This window comes from Lissotriton helveticus, chromosome 11 (genome assembly GCF_964261635.1).
Source record: "Lissotriton helveticus chromosome 11, aLisHel1.1, whole genome shotgun sequence".
NCBI lineage: Eukaryota > Metazoa > Chordata > Amphibia > Caudata > Salamandridae > Lissotriton > Lissotriton helveticus.
In genome coordinates, this window is record NC_136072.1 from 931,464,151 (window position 1) to 931,480,971 (window position 16,821).

The 16,821-nt window shown below is 50.3% G+C and overlaps 1 protein-coding gene across 1 annotated transcript in view; it reads right to left on the reverse strand.

Moving 5' to 3' along the window:
• The window catches only part of GAL3ST1 (galactose-3-O-sulfotransferase 1), a 284,432-nt gene extending 268,212 nt beyond the window's left edge, over positions 1-16,220 (reverse strand). The window contains exon 1 of the mRNA XM_078667249.1: positions 15,968-16,220. The gene's annotated coding sequence lies outside the window, so the exon portion shown is untranslated. The remainder of the gene's footprint in view (positions 1-15,967) is intronic.
• Positions 16,221-16,821: the final 601 nt, after the last annotated feature.

Here is a 16,821-nt window from a genome sequence, read left to right on the forward strand (position 1 = left end):
AAGGTCCCCGAAGAAAGCAAGCACACCCCGTGACGTAACGGGAGCAACCTGAACACAAAGAAGCTCGGAGCGGTGACGTAACAAAAACGCGCCAACGCTACAGCACCGGAACGGAGCGAACAGCGACCAATTTGAAGTCAGCAAAGCGTGAGGACTCACGCAGAAGACCACCCCGATGGTCGCCCCACAAAGCCGATCCCTCAGACGGTCGCACAAAGAATTCAAATGGTCACACGATGTGACGCATCCCAGAAACCGGCCACCACAGATGGTCGCACCAAAAGCCGACCACTCAGTCTGGTCGCAAAGGAGAAGGAGAAGCCGACTACCCCAGATGGCCGCATCAAAAAGCCGACCCACCGGGTCGCGAAAGGAGATGACCGAAGCAAGGGTCAACAAACCGCAACACAGCAAGTATCCTACAAGAGGACAGAAGATAGCCTGCCATCATCGGCAGAGTGGACCGGCCAGAGGTCCAAGAAGTTCGAACACCAAGACACAGTCCACGATCAGCGACTAACGAACTTCAACAACCACAATTCAACATGTAACGTCTAAAGAAAGAGAGAAGATCGCAACGCCCGGTCCAGTCACAGATGAGTAGAGACAGTGTCCGTGAACCAGGACAAGACCGGATGGAAGCAGGCGGAGTGCACGCTGCCTGGAGAAGTCTGGCCAGGAAGAGGAAGATAGGAAGGTGACCAGACCGCGTTGCGAAAAGGAAGAGAAGAAAAGGAGAAGAGGTCTGAGTGGCATGTCTGCCACCACCAAGAGAAGGAAAAGGAGAAGAGGTCTGAGCAGCACGACGACAGGAAGACAATGAGAATGGAGTAGAGCAAAGAGGAGTGTGGACCAAGACACTACAACACACAAGAAGGGGAAACACCGAGGAGAACGTGAGAGGTGCACAACAGTCCACACGCACGACCGGGATAAGTAACATCACTGAAAGCGAGCATCCATGTGCGAACCCGACAGTCATCCAGGAATGACGGAAGCGAGCAGGCCGGTCTGTTGGCAACACCCACCTCTGGGATGGAACGGACACAAGGGCCGCGGAAATCCAGGGGCAGAGGCCTCAGGGACACCGGTGGCAGTGGGTCCCCAACGAGAGACGGAATGTTTAAGCTCGCGCTGAAGATCCTGGAAGACCGAAGGTCGCAAAAGACGGAACCAGCGCCAACAGCACCCTTTCAGGTGGAACTCGGACACGGAGAAGGGAGCCCGTAGCGACGTCCTTCAACATGTTGAAGAGGCAAGGCGGCATGTCCACCGGTCCAGTGGAATCCTGGCAGAAAGGCCTCCGGGTCGTCCAGTGAGAGGGGACACACACGAGAGAGGGGTATCCGTGAGAGGGATAACCTGCAGCTGAAGATCCCGTCAGGAACCGACACCAGTTTGAACCAAGTACTTAACCAGGACGGTCCAGCGGAAAGCAACACACTCAGGACCTGCAATTCCTACCTCTACATGTTCACAGGATGTGAAACAGAGCGAGAGAGACTGTACAGCCCACTTACAAGCTGCAAGTCTGCCAAGGCAAGAAGAAACACCATTGCCAGTATTTGACGTGACCAGCAGTGGAGAAGACTACGTGGGGGTCGTCGTGATTGAGTTATGGGTTTTGTGTTAACTATATTCTGTCCCACAGGTTGGACTTTAGTTAGTTTAATTTTCTTAACTAAGGTTGGGAGGGATGTACTATCGTAAGACACGGTCTAGTGTCTCAGCATGATGTCAGCACACTCAACACCCACCCACCACCAGGCGTCATTGGTCAGATGACCCTGGCCAATAAAAAGGGACTGAGTGCACGCGCTGAGGGCCCATTCACCCACCTCAGAACACTGTGTCCGCGTCTGCCTCATTGCGTGCTTGCTGCGTCATGAGGGCCTAGCGCCCCTCACCTCCAACCACCACAGCGTCCAGGGGTAAGGGGTTCCACGGCCTGGGTCACGAGAAGGAGAAAGCTGGGCTGTATTGGATCTTAAAAATGAGGAATCAAAGGTGTTGCTTTTCTTCGCTCCTGGCATTATACCTAGGAGAGTACACTGAAATCCAGTTAGCCAGAGATGGAGGACCCAGATTATAGACACATTTCTAGAGATGAGGCCTACCTTAGGCTGGCTGCAGTCTTGCATAGCAAGCCAATGCAGGGAGTATATTGCCTGTGAGATATGGTCTCTTTTACTGAGGATGTTAATACGTTGAATAACTGGGTGTGAGGCTGGAGAAGACCAGTGTGCTGCTGCAATACTATAATCTCAAGTTTACTGCTTCTGCCTACTACCAAAGCTTTGTGAGCAAGGGGTCCATTTGGAAGATGGGCTTTAGTTTGGTCAATTGATGATAGCAACTTCCTACCATAGCTCTGTACTGGAAGTTCGGTGCCCTTTGGCGCCCTGTGGGCATTGACCAGTCAACCTCTTTTCTTTACCTTCGAGGCAATGTGTACGTTTAAATATAACAACTTTGGATCCATGTATATATGTGGTATTTCTGTAGCGTGAACCTAGTCAAAAGGTTGCAGACTGCACTTGGCATGGAAGTGTAGTCAAACTGATTCTTCCATCAGTGGTAAATACAATTAATCTGAGTTTATTGCGGTTAAACTGGAAATAAGTATTTTGCATCCTGACCTCTGCTTGACCCAACCTTATATCAAATAATACCCGGGAATCATTGGGGAATTTAACTTATAGTTGGGTATAATCCAAATATCTAAGATAGTGAATACCACTACCACATATGCATTGAAGAGTGACAGTAGCAGAGGGGAACCCTGGGATTAGACCTCTTTCAGCACATTTACCTAGGAACAATGTGACAAAAAGATAAAAATCAGCTCAAGGTGTTCCCCTTAGTGCAAGGCACCGTGGCCAGACCACCTAACAGCAGGGTAGTTCAAGGTATCAAAGGCTGCAGAGAGGACAAGCATAAAGCATTCTCCACCTTCATGCAATGGAGAAAGAGAGCCGGCTACTGATTTTGGGATCTACATGTGGAAATAATAAGACAGAGATTGACTAGAGCAGAGACCGCGATATATACGCGACCCGGAAGGGTTACAACTGCAGCACAGCGATCTTTGAATTCAAAGATACGTGTGGGAAACCAAGCAGTGGTATGGAGAGAAGAATACACGGGAGAAACTTAAAAAATAAATAAACCACGTGTTCAAATCGATTTAAGGTACCCAGTGTGTTACCTCAGTCCTGAAGAGGCATAATATATGTCAGGCCGAAACACGTCGACCTTGTGTGGAGAAGCCCTAAGAAATACAAAATATTTGTGTGAATAAAAGTGCAAGTACACAAAAAACTAAGAGAGGGACTAAGAAAACTGTGGTCCTTGGTTGATCTCTCTGATGATGAAAAATAGGGTGATCTCCTGACAGAATGCAGTGGATTACATAACAATAAGCATCTGTATAAATGATTAGGGTAATTCAGGGAGCTAGTTTGATTTCTTTTGCATGTTATTAGCCGATGTTGATATATCTCATTGGTGATATTGATTGTATGTATATGTTTGTGCAATTGTCTGCAACAATATAAAAATGTATAAGAAAAAAAACTACATTTTTGAGTTAGTGACGTTTATTCATATAAAGTATTGATGAGGATTGGTTACTGGTGAAGGACTAATTCATGTTTTTCTTCCAAATAATAGTATTGGAAATATTGATTCCGACAAATTTCCTTTGTATTGATATGATGTGTACTATCGAGGCATAATGTCCACAATGAAGGCGTGATGTAGTTCATCAGTAGCTGCCATGGTGGAAGCCTTCCTGGGTTCTTGCCACCAGCAATGGGCCATCCTTAATAGATATTAGGTGGAGCCATGAGAGCAAGGAGTTGTGTCACCCACTCCTACACAATGCAGAAGGCAGCACCCCCCCATTACCTGACATTAGGAATTACTGCAAAGGTGACATTCAAAGTGTATGTAATGGACTGAGCATTCCATCATTAATGCTCAGTTTCTGTTTTCTTGAGGGGTGGTGAGGCAGGGAGGCAGATGGGGCTTTAATTAAGGCACTCTTGTCTCTAGTAGACTGCTATACACTGTTGTCTCAAAGGCTAGCCATCCATATAGAGGGCCCGCACTCAGACTCATAGTGCGAGCGACAGCATGGGGCTTGCAAAACTGGCAATCACAGTTTCTGCTACATGTTTATTTATCCTGTTGCACGCCTCACGTGATCAGTCACACTCTTAGTGTGGGTATCTGGCATTAAAGAATGTGTGAGAGGGAGCAGTGGTGAAAGGAGGAGGCAAGAAGCAGGAGTGGAGAGGGATCCAGAGTGGAAGCACCATAAGAGCGAAGGAGGCGGGGGCGTGGCTTGACAACATGACCCGCTAGTCGCATATCTGCGCTGCTCCTTCCCCATTAACTGAAATCCTGCAGTATCTTGGCGGAATTTGAGACCCCAAATATACGGATAGACAGCAGAGGGCTCCTCCGACCCCGAGAGTGCTGTTCGGAGCGAGAGCAGTTGGCCCCAAAGCCAAGGGAATCGACCTCCGGAGCCCCGTCAGAATGCTGAGACTCAAGATGGCGGCCGTGGCCTGTCCCAAGAGGTAGGGATCGCCGTGGGCTGGCCCCGTCTACCTGTGAGCTGAAAGCCTGATGTCGGCTCCTGGCTGGACCCTGGCCGCTGCTGTGCCACCCGGAGATTGCCAGAGGGGGTGCTGAAGAAGAGGGACGGCCATGGATCGCTCGGCTGAAGTGCCTCCAGAGGCTGGGAGGCTCGTGGCATGCGAGCCTGGTGCTTGTGGCCTGCTGTAATTGGCCCGGCCCACCCCTCACCGAGCGCACCCAAGCTGGCGGTGGAGACAGTCGCGGGGCTTGCGGGAAACTATGATAGAGGAGGGCTCCTCCGCACCTGAGGGTCCTGCTCGGAGTGAGAGCGGACGGCCACTAACCGAAGGATTCGTCTTAAGACCCCAGGAGCCCCATCGGACTGCTGAGCCTCAAGATGGTGGCCCAGGCCCATCCCGAGAGTTAGGGATCGCCGTGGGCTACCCCTGTCTACCAGTGAGCTGACAGCCTGCGTCGGCTCCCGGTTGGACCCCCGGCCGCTGCTGCACTGCCTGGAGATCGCCGGAGGGGATGCTGAAGAAGAAGGACGGCCGTGGATCACCCGGCTGCTGTTACTCCAGGGGCTGGGAGGTGCGAGTCACGCGAGCCCGGTGCTTGTGGCCTGTTGAGATCGGCACGCCTGAGCTGGCGGCGAAGAGAGTGCCTGGAACAGGGGAGTGCAGTTCCCTTTTGGGGAGATAAGGATACCCTGTGTCTGTGCGGCCCAGGACAGTGCCGGTGGGAATCTACCCGGGCAAGCCATGGGCCTGAGTCAGACTGGGACAGAGACCAAGGGCAAGTACAAGGGGCGCTGTTCAACAACGAAGCCAGAGGGGCAAGTAGCTAACCCCGACCACCAACTGGGGCAGAAAGGCAACTACCCTGCGGAGGCCTATGGCTCCGGACAAGGAGAATATGCAGAGCGCCTAGAAGACATCCTTGGCTCCAGGTTGCCCGTGAGGCCTGTCCCTGCATCACTAGCTTTCAAGGGGGGGCCACCGGGATTTGCCCTAGGGCATTGTCGCCGGGCATGGGGAGAGATAGACCCCTGAGAAGCGCCCAATCTAATAAAATAATGCAGTACACGGTGCCGGGCCCTACCGCTGTGGACCGCCTCAGGAAGGAACCAGAGCAGGGTACTCACCAGTGTTGGGCGGCCGAGACAATTCCGATATACTGGAAGCCATACGTGAATCTTGAGTGGTGCTGGAATCCAAGATGGATGGTATGGCCATGGATATTAATCACTTGCGCCTAGATTTCAGGAAGGTGGCAGACCGGGTTACCATGACTGAAGGAGACCTGCACGCATTGCAGACCGAGATCCGACAACTCCGGGAGACAGTATCGGCCCTTCAAGAACACACAACCCGCTTGAAGATAGGGCAGAGGACGCAGAGGGGCGGTCAAGGAGGAACAACCTCTGCTTTTTGGTATTTCCAGAAATGGCAGAGGGGCCAGCAGCAGACTTATTTCTGGAAGGTTTGATTGGCTCCGCATTCCCTACCCTCAGGCTCTCCAAGATATTTTCAGTGGAAAGAGCCCATCGATCCCTCGGCCCGCCACCGAAACCGGGGGTCCCGCCTAGAGCCCTGATTGCTAGAATGTTCAACTTTAGGGACCGGGACACAATCCTGCAATTTATTTGCACCAATGGTCCGCCTAGGTTTGAGAACTACGATATCCATATTTACCAGGACTATACCAAAAAAGTACAAGACCTACTAAATTACTTCCTGGGGTCAAACGCCTCAACATCAAATACAGTTTAATGTTCCCGGCCAGACTCCGAGTACAATATGGAGACAAGATACACTTCTTTGGTAATTCTTCGGAGGTAATGGATTGGATGGATTCAATGGGACTGGATGGCCGAGACCAAAACCAGGGCTGGCAAGAACAGAGGAGGAGGAGTGGTCGGCAACACAATCCTCAGCGCCACAGTGGAGAGCAGAGACATGGGGTACGAGATTTGTCAGACAGAGGGCGCATCATGGTGGGTCCAGATGGCATCCTTCTTTCCCAAATAGAGGTGATCCCAACGCAGAACCAGTTTTCACCATTATGCCTGGTACAGGAAACGCAGTCGGCACTGGGGGACACCACCAGCCCAGTTGATGGGGGCTCCTGAGATACACTTGAGAGGCAGACACTGGCTTATGACCCTGGGGTTCAGAGTCATTGAAACTATAAGTACAGGCTGGGCCCGACGACACTTGACTTAACTGTGGAGCTCTTACATGGGAGCCACGGGCCCAGAGGTACTAAGGGGAGGAGGGGAGGAAGCGTTTCTGAATGGGGGGCACTTTTCCGCCAATATACCCTTTCGATGCCCCAGCTGTGGTGTGCTGAGGCGGCCTGGCCAGACTATTAGTTGGGCGGGGCCGCACGGTGCCAGTCAGTTAGGCTGTTTATCAGAGTCCGTGAGGGTGACTTGTTCTCAGAAAGATTTATAACTCATAGTCGTTACTTCAAGTTGGGGAGGGTAATCTAGGTGGTGGGTGGAGCTCTGGGGCGGGTTCTGATTCCTCAGACCAGGGTTGGGTATGAGAATGAAGTACTACTGCCTGCGGGAGGGGGGAGTTGGGGCTGGGGGTTCACACTGTTGTTGTTTCCTTTGGTTTACTGCCGGGTCTGGTCTATGCTGTGCTACTAGAGGTCAGGAGAGATTGTTACAAAATGGGTCACACTACAACACGGTCGGAAGTCCCACATGCAGACGACGGGGCTGCCACGCCAACAGAGGCTGACTCATGCCAGGTGACACGCAGAAGTATAAATGTATAACGTGGAATGTCCGGGGGCTCAATAATGTGGTCAAAGGAATATGGGTAGCAACTTACCTCAGACGGTATGGGATAAGTATGGCTCTACTTCAGGAGATGCATTTGTGGGGAGACTGTCTTAAGTACGTCCAGCGTCGATGGAGGGGCCAGTCTTTCGCAACCTCCTATTCGGGGTTTGCGAGAGGAGCGCTTATTTGGGTGGCCCCAGGTGTACCCTTCAAAGCCATAAATATGAGACAAGATCCAGAGGGGACATACGTGATGGTGGAGGGGACGCTGGATGGCCGCTGCATGGGCGTGGTGAATGTATACGCCCCGAATAGTGATGATGGTGAGTTTCTGAGTCAGGTCTTGGGGCAGTTAGATCTGGATCAGATACAGAATTGATAGCCGCAGGAGATTGTAATTGTTCCCTTTATGGGGAGATAGACAGGCACCCCCCAAAACTGGATGCCAAACCTAAGGTGAGAGAGGCTAAGGGTTGAATGTTTCAAAATTATCACCTACTGGATATTTGGAGACATCGCCACCCTGGCCATAGAGTGTATTCGTGCCACACGCCTGCTGCCAATACCTATAGTAGACTAGACTATTTCTTTGTCCAAAAGTCAGCGGCCCATCCAATAGGGGATACACAGTATCTGGCCCGATATTTGGCCGATCACTCCCCCCTATTAATAACGTACTCTTTAGGCCGGCCGAGATCTAAGGTACCGCTGTGGCGGCTAAACATTAAAGCCTTTGCAGACCCAACCTATAAAGACGCAATAACGAATGGGCTGGATGCTTATTTTGATGAAAACTGGGGCACAGCCAGCACTAGGGCATTCAAATGGGACGCGATGAAGGTGGTCCTGAGGGGGGTTTGCATGTCTACAGGGGTGGGGTGAAAAAAACGCTCGAGCAAGATCTACGCCAACAGGAGGAGCCTTTGGCAGCAATGGAAAGAGAGCTCCCCACAGATAGGGAAGGGCTGGCTAAAAGGGCAGAACTGAGATGAAAGATAGGGGACATCTGGGACTCGTTGGGCAAATTCAACGGAACTGTGAGCAGACGCTGTTGGTATACTGAGGGGGACAAAGCCAGACATCTGCTGGCACGCCTGATTAGAATGGAGACTCAGCCCCACCCAATCTTAACTATCAAATCTGCACTAGGACGTATGGTTTACACACAGCAAGAGATTAACAAAGTGTTTGTGACCCATTTGCGCAAAATATACTCTGAGCCCCATTCCCCTGTTGCCCCCCGGTTATACCAGCCTTTCTAGCGGGTGTGGAACTGCCCGGCATAGACCCCGAGAGACAGGAGTCCTTGGGGGCATGCTCAGAGGGGAGGAGATACAGGCAGCGATCGCCCATCTGAGGACTGCTAAATCCCCTGGGATGGATGGCCTAGTGGCTGAACTCTATAAAAAGTATGGGGGGGGGGTCTTGATCCCCAAATTGTTGGAAATCATGGCGGAAGCCAGCGAAAGGGGCATTCTCCCCGACTCCATGCGCAAAGCTCTAATAGGGATGATCCCCAAACCAGGAAAGGACCCCCTGCTCCCCAGTTCTTATAGGCCAATTTCCATGCTAAATGTGGATCTTAAAATTATTAGCCAAGTGTTGGCAAGCAGGCTCCTCCCATACCTACGACAACTGGTACATGATAACCAGTCCGGTTTTATACCAGGCAGGAATACACTATGGAATATCCGCAGCCTCGCACATGTTATGCAATCTTTGGAGGGAAGTGCCCAACAGTGCACCCTAGCATTCCTTGACATCGAACAAGCGTTCAACTCGATCCGATGGGACTATTTGTGGCAGGTGCTCCTAAAAATGGGTCTGGGGTGGGGGTTTGTTAGTTGTGTTAAACTACTATATGCTCGGCCGGTGTCGAGGGTTCGCACGGGATGGTACGTGCCAGATACAATGTCCATAGAGAGAGGGACGAGACAGGGGTGCACGCTTTCCTCCCTGCTATTCGCCCTGGCAATGGAGCCACTGGCATGTCATCTTCGTAGGGTGCTCCAGGGACAGGGCATCCGGTTGGGTGGTACAGAACACATTGTGTCTCTGTACGCCGATGATGCCCTGATATACCTGCAGCGGCCGACCCGGTCGTTGCCGTCACTAATGGCTGCGCTGACTCAATTTGCTGAAGCTTCCGGGCTATACATTAATAAAGCAAAATCGCAACTGTATGCGATTGGGTCGGTGAACGACTGGGACAGAGCTCAGCTTCCGGAATTGGGACTTCCATGGGTGGCGAATACGCTATGTTACCTGGGGATATGGATAGGCAGGGATTAGACCACCTTTTACCAACACAATATGGGGAGGATAATGCGGGGTCTCCAGGGCAGTATTACCTTCTAGAACACACTCAAAATCTCTTTGATGGGGAAGATTGCCCTGATAAAGATGGTGGTCCTGCCTTGATTTCTATTCACAATGCAGGGTTCCTTCTTTGAACTCCCACATCGGGTATTTAAGGAATTGGACACACTGATCACTCTATTCTATTGCTATGGACCGGAAAACGGAGTCGGGTTAGCCTGGAGGTAATGAAACGTAGGTGGGGCAAGGAGACTTAGAAATTCCAGATCTGGAACTCTACTACATTGCCTCGCAACTCCAACATGCTATAGCCTGGCTGGATACGGACCACTCCTGGGAAAGGTCCTTGCTGGCAGACTCCTATGGGGATCAACAGTTGGGGGCTCTTCTCTGGCGGGCGGGGGGGGGCGACGGGAGCGATGTCCCCATTGGTGCGGCTATTAGCCGGGATATGGAACCGAGTAGTCCACAGACTCATCAGGGCCAGACCGTTTGCCCCAGAGGCAGATTTCTGGCTTATGCCGGCCTTCGCTCATATTGAGTGGGTTATGTCAACTGATAAGTGGAAAGAGGGGGGATGCCTTATGCTGTCGGACTTCTATCCGGACAACAAATTCATCACCTATCAGGAGGCAGTGGCTACATTTGAGTTGGGATCAGGGCAATTTCTGCAGTATGCAAAACTAGCGGCAACAGTGAGGCAGCTGTGGCCTTCGTTCCCAGAAGCCCCGGGGCACACACATACGCTGGTCACCATGATCACCATGGCAGGAGGGCAGAAGTTTGTCACCCCCCTATATAGGGCACTGAGGGAGGATAAAAAGACCGCTAAAGATAGAGGAGAAATGGCATTGGGTGGTCCGCAGGAGATCACGTTACGTGATGGGAAAAAATACATGAGAGTGTGCGAAAGGTGTCAGTATGCAATCGATTCAAACAAATCCAGTATAACATGGTACACATGACCTATCTCTCACCCAGACAGCTTCATGTCATTGACAACTCCAGAGATCCATACTGCCCTAGATGTCGCCACGCTCCAGCGGATTTCCCGCATATCGTGGGGACCTGTCCGAGGATCTAGACGTACTGAATGGTGGTCCTAGAGCACTTGACTAGAATTACAGGGTGGAAGATTGACATGGATCTGCGCCCTTGTCTTCTGGGTCTGATTCCCCGGGATCCTAAACGTAAGACTAGATGGTGGTTTCTAGTACTGGGACTTATTATAGCTAGACGGCGCATCGCGATCCATTGGTTAACCCAGCAGGGGCCCTTAGAGGCGAAATGGAAAACAGTCTTGAAAGAGTGGGCTCTGGCCGAGGAGGGCCATATGCGTGCCACCAGAAGGGATGGCAAACTACCTGAGGTATTGCTGGCGTGGGGGGTGATGATTCAGGAAATAACTGTAGAGATATCAATGGCTTGAGATACATAGGCATGACGACCAGGAAGGTTAGAACCAGGATGACTGAACACAGGAGCACCATGCGCTGTGGTAAAAACATCAGCAAACTGACCCAGCACTTCATCGTGCAAAATCACACCCCGAATGATTTCACCTGGACGGTCATCGAACATTTCGCACTTTCAGCTTGTGATGAGAAGACTCTGCTCACCAAAGAGCAACGCTGGATTTATCGCCTTTCTACCCATATAGAGGGGCTCAATGATTCCATCCCGTGGAATGCTCTGGCGAGATAAACACTCCTATGTAAAGTATTGGTCAGTATCCCTGTCTGCGCTCAGACTCGTGATCTGTCCCTACTCTGTAATTACCTTCTTTGCCTATATACCTTGCAATCGCTGTTGTTGCTTTTTAAACCTTAAAAGACCCACACGGGCTTCTTTTCCTTTTTTTGCCCCAGTTGCGCACGCACTCGCGCGCACATGCCACTACCAATGCTAACCTAGTCCTGGTACCATGGCGCATGCGCGAATGGATAGCGCTCGCACACACCTCTACCACGCATGCGCTGGAAACCTCACATCGCGCATGCGCAACGCGCAGACCGCTAGCTCCCAGCGCCCGCGCTCTAAAAAGGAAACGCGACCGCGCCCTCTCCCCTCTCCAGGTGATAACAATCAAACCGGCTATTTAAGCCCATACCTGACTCTGGCAAAGCTCATTCGGGACACTGGAGCAGGACGATAGGTCGCAGGAACCGCTGATCGGAAATACCGTGAGTAAGCTTGATCTCTGCACAACGCTCTGGGTAAGCAACAATTTCTCTCCACAGGTACTATCCTAACTGTAATCCTCTACAAACATTTAGGATCTTCTTTCCCTCCCTGCCAAGTGACCCATGAGGCTTTAACAGCAAGTAGCAAGTGTGAGGAATTATGTACCATACTTACCTGTACCTCACGCTATGCCTGTTTCGCTGTGTAGCCCACCACTGCCACTGCGTTTAATATTTAACCGCCATAGTTCACCTTAGCCATGGCACACTCATGGCATTGTTACTTGCCGCTCTAGGTCGCTCACGCACACCAGAAGCCGGCTATTTGTTGTGTTTTGGTTAATACCATTCTCAATGACTCTTTTTGTATGTCTGTACTGTCTTTGTGTTTTATGTACAGTAAAGCAGAGGGAATCCCCCTCTTACACGTACGGCACCTTAGCGAGTGCAACACTTTTTTACCACACACTTTCACTTAATATAGTTTATTTTCACCCACACATACTCATTTGGTCCTGAGGAAAGCCAGTTTTAATCAAAAGGCCTGGCTGAAACATGTAGACCACAAGGACGTAGGAGCCCCTAATATACTCCACATCGTCCACAGCCTTTTTATCTTGCTAACAGGGGCCCAGGTATTAAATTTACCTCTTACCCTCGGGAACTGGGACCACCTGTATAGCTTTTAAAACCTTTCATCTTCATTCTCACCAACACTGCACACTCAGTAAGAATACCAGCTCCTCAGTAATCTGGAGTCGCAGCACACCCGGGACACATTCGGTGTCACTGTGGTGGGCCCGATGATGAAGCATGACACCAACTAGGTTGGTGTGTGAGGGCTTCATGACCAAACCTAAGGGTTTGCCTACAGATATACCTTCTGAGTTTCCTCTAACACAACATAGCTAGTCCTATATTGATATCTCTACATATAACCAGGGGACCCGGACTGGCTTACCTAGTCCTCTCTCTCCCTTTTGATTTGCTGCTGCTGTCTCAGGAAATAACTGGACAGGCCTCACAATTCACATAAAGTGTCACGAGAGGGGACAACTGCCAGGGGGGGGCTATCCCCCAGCCGAGAGGAATGTGGAGACCCCAAACGAGCATTGAGATACATGGACCGCTCCTTAGACAGACCCAGCAGGGGGGAAGGGGTGGAGAGGGGGGTTGTTTGGGGGGTCGGGAGAGATGGGGGGCTTAGGGATAGTTTGGTTACAGTTAAGGTAATATGCCACGACACAAAAGCAACAAAGTAAACCGTGCATGCTTGGACAACGTCCAAAGGACTGTATATTGCACTGTTCCTGAGTTCATTGTTGGGCTGTTTCATGACCTCGGCTGAGGTAGAAGTGTTATGTACTTGTATTTGTATATGAACGTGATATGCAGGTTGAAAGAACAAACTAATAAAGATTTTTTTTTTAAAGAGCGAAGGAGGCAGGAAAACAGCTGCCTCAATTGGCATGGTGAGGGGTGTGTGTGCGTGTGTGTACATATATATATATATATATATATAGATATATAGCCCATGAAAATCTCGTCAGGACTTGGCCAAGAAGATAGTACGGGTTTCTGTGATTCTTTTCGATCTCAAACAATGTCTTGTCTTGTAGCATTTCAAGAGGGTTATCCTGAAAAAGATCCAAAAATCCTTACAGTAGAGAAACTAGACTGACCTACTGGCCTACACAAGGTCTATTTCAATGTTTTATATTGTACTTGCCACGAAAATAATTTTTCCTTGTGGTTGGGCTGTAAAATATCAATAGAAAATACAATTGGGACTATCCTTTATTGCTTCTATAAATTACATTTATGAATCATAAATCAGATTAATCTTTATTTACTTTGATAATAGCCTTTGAAGAACATCTACAGTCCATCAATCCCATAAACGCATATCAATTAAAGTTAATCATTACAACACTAATAGCTAAACACCGTATAACACAGCTTTAAATCTAAACACTTTTTCTAAATGTATGCACTAAATATTAATCATTGACATTCGGAGAAGATAAACTTAAAGTTGGGTCTTCTGTAAACTAATCTTCATAAGCTTAGACCAAAGAAACCTCTTAGAATATGTTAACAGAACTGGTCAGATCAATAAACATGAGCTAAATCCCACATCCATTGAACAAAAGGGCATAGACAAAGTTTGCCAGCCAATCCTTCCCATCTTCCTATTTTGTATTTCAATAAAAGCATGCACTTCATAATTAACTTCATTCAATGCATAAATAATTTTCTCGAGGAGAAATCATTCAGATTAAACAAATAAAACTGGCATATTTTCCATTGTGCACTTGCAGATGAATATTGTAGTTCGGGTATTTTTCCACGGTGAGCCTATTCGCATTAAAACTACATCCAAGTAACGCTTCTTTAAAATAATGGCCAGAAAATGTGTATTCACAACTTTAATACATTATCAATTCAAACAATACCCAATTCTAGCCTTTGGCCTCAACCAGGTCCTGTACGTTTGTAACAAGTCCAGAAAACTGCTTCAGAGGTCCTGAAACACACGTCTTCCCCTGGCGGGTGGCAGGCTGATTTTAACCATGTCCGGCAAAGAGTCTCTGAGGCATGTACACAAGGTCCCAGACTCACTTTCTGGTGTGGGTTCTGTTTCACTCAAATCAGGTGCTCCTGGCTCCCTCTCTGATAATTGGGTTCATCAGGGCCAGCCTTGAGCTATGAGTTGGGATTACTCTGTTACTCGAAAAGCTTCAAGCTCTTCCACAGGCCAGAAGCCACACGGCTTCGTATGTTCATGTGGGGACTATTGTCATATTGCACATTAAGGGGGATAGAAATGCATCTGGGAAAATCGCGGGGTCCAAACAGGATTGGACTGTCTACACAGTGCGTCTTGGTTTCTAGCTTGCTTGAATGAAGGCTACTGTTGGGGGACCCTGGAAATAACCTAGCTTCAGCAAGCCCTCTCATCGCCCACAGAACACGAATTAATCTCAGCAGACTCTTCTGAGTGTGGCTAGGATGCAGTTTAATGCTTTCCAGTGGTCCACAATCTTTAGTTAATTGAAGATACCTGTCATATTAGAATGTTAGAACTCAAAGGCAAATTCCTCGCTCGAATTATATTGTCCCATTGCTAAGGCCGACGCAAAAAGGGCTCCCTCTACACGAACAAGATGGCGACCATACTTTGTAGATGTGTGATGACCTGAACATTCAAGGCAAAACGCATTCTGCCCATCGCCTGGTGGCAAAGACAGATTGTATTCAGACACACTGCGCCAACCAAGCGGCCCCTCCACCTTTGAAACGAACACCTCATTCTTTTGCAAGGAGGGGGGAGGGGGATCTAGATTTATAGAATTTCTCACTTTCAGGAGGAAAGCAAAGCGTTGGTTGTGTGCCTCTGGAATGGGGGAAACTTAATCTTCATTAGAGCAGTAACTGACTTTGTTAATCTGGACAGTTCTACAGCAGTATTGCGCAGCTCTCCCCGATAAAACGTGGCCAACTCTCTCACATGTACATGGGAGACCTATCCAGTGTGTGGTACTCTCAGTCTGTGTGTGGGATTTTTACCTTCACTCACAATCTGTTTGTGTAAGCCTCAGTCTGCCCATGGCACCCTCGTCCTGCGCCTGGTACTCGCACCTTCTGTGTGGCACTGGCATCGCGTGTGACACTCTAAACCTCTGTTTGTCACCCTCAAACAGTGAGTGGGACTCACTGGGCATGTGTGAAGAACTAGTACCCTCAATGTCCCCATAGCAGCGCCGAATTTGGTGATAGCGACAGCGTTTAGAAGCGGATGCAGTGAAGTGTTCGGAGCTACACAAAAAGAAACGTTAGTGTTATTGTAATTAGTGTGGCACACTCGCTAACAACTTCTCCCGCCCGCTTCAATGACACTTGACTCGCCCCTTCGCCCTCCTCTGTGTGTGGCCTGAGGCACCTCACTCTCCAGCGGTGTCCTCTCACCCTCACTGTTTGCCCGTTTCGTATCATACGAAACGGGCAAACAGTGAGTCGTATCGCTCTCACTTCCTTCTCTCCAGGACCCTCTCTCCATCGGCGCTGGGCGGTGATGTCTTACCTTGTCATTGGCATACACTCCTCTGGTCTCGGTGCTGCTGCTGGGGCCGGTACCGCTCACATGCTCTCCTCTTCTTCTGCGGTTCTGCTCCTTGTGGAACAGCTGGTAATCATGTAAAGCGCTCTGATACTTTGGGGGCGAGTTCGTGCTATATAAAATACTTTAAAAATATATGCCGGCTTGAGGAGGTGCGCAGTCCCGTCCCGCTCTCACATGACGCAGCCCCGGTGCGCCCTCCTCCGCCTCAGGTGAGTTACTTGGGTAACCTGCTCCCTCCCCCTGCTGCTTTCCTCCCTCCCTCCCTCCCTCGCGCCCGCACCCAGTGTGCCACCACGGTCACCTGGCCCACCCCTCTCCACCCCTCCTCGGGTCAGCGCGCCACCTCAGCGGTCACCTGCCCACCCCTCCTTCCCTGCAGCGCGTGAGTCCAGCTCGGGTCCTCCGCGGTCACCTGCAGGCCCCCCCCCCTCGCTCGCTCCCTCCCTCCCCCGAGGCTGTCAGCCCCCGCCGCTCTCCCTCCGCCCCAGCCCGGGCCCGTGCTCCGTACAGGGAGACCATTCACTGCCGCCCACAACAAGCGGCCGCCTGTCTCCATCTGCGCCAACAAAGGCCCTCTCATGGGGCCTCTGCGGGATCAGAGGACCATAGAGACGACACAGAGTGTGGAAGAATACCAGAGGCGGGTGTACCCCCACGGGGACAGAGTGCCACAGGGACACCGTGGGTAGAATACTCGGAGGGCAGAGTGACCATGACATAGGAGGCCTACTGGTACTTGAGCAGAATACCTCAGAGACAGGGTATACCAAGGGAAGAGGGCCACAATAATTACCCCAGAGAAAGCGCAGACTGTC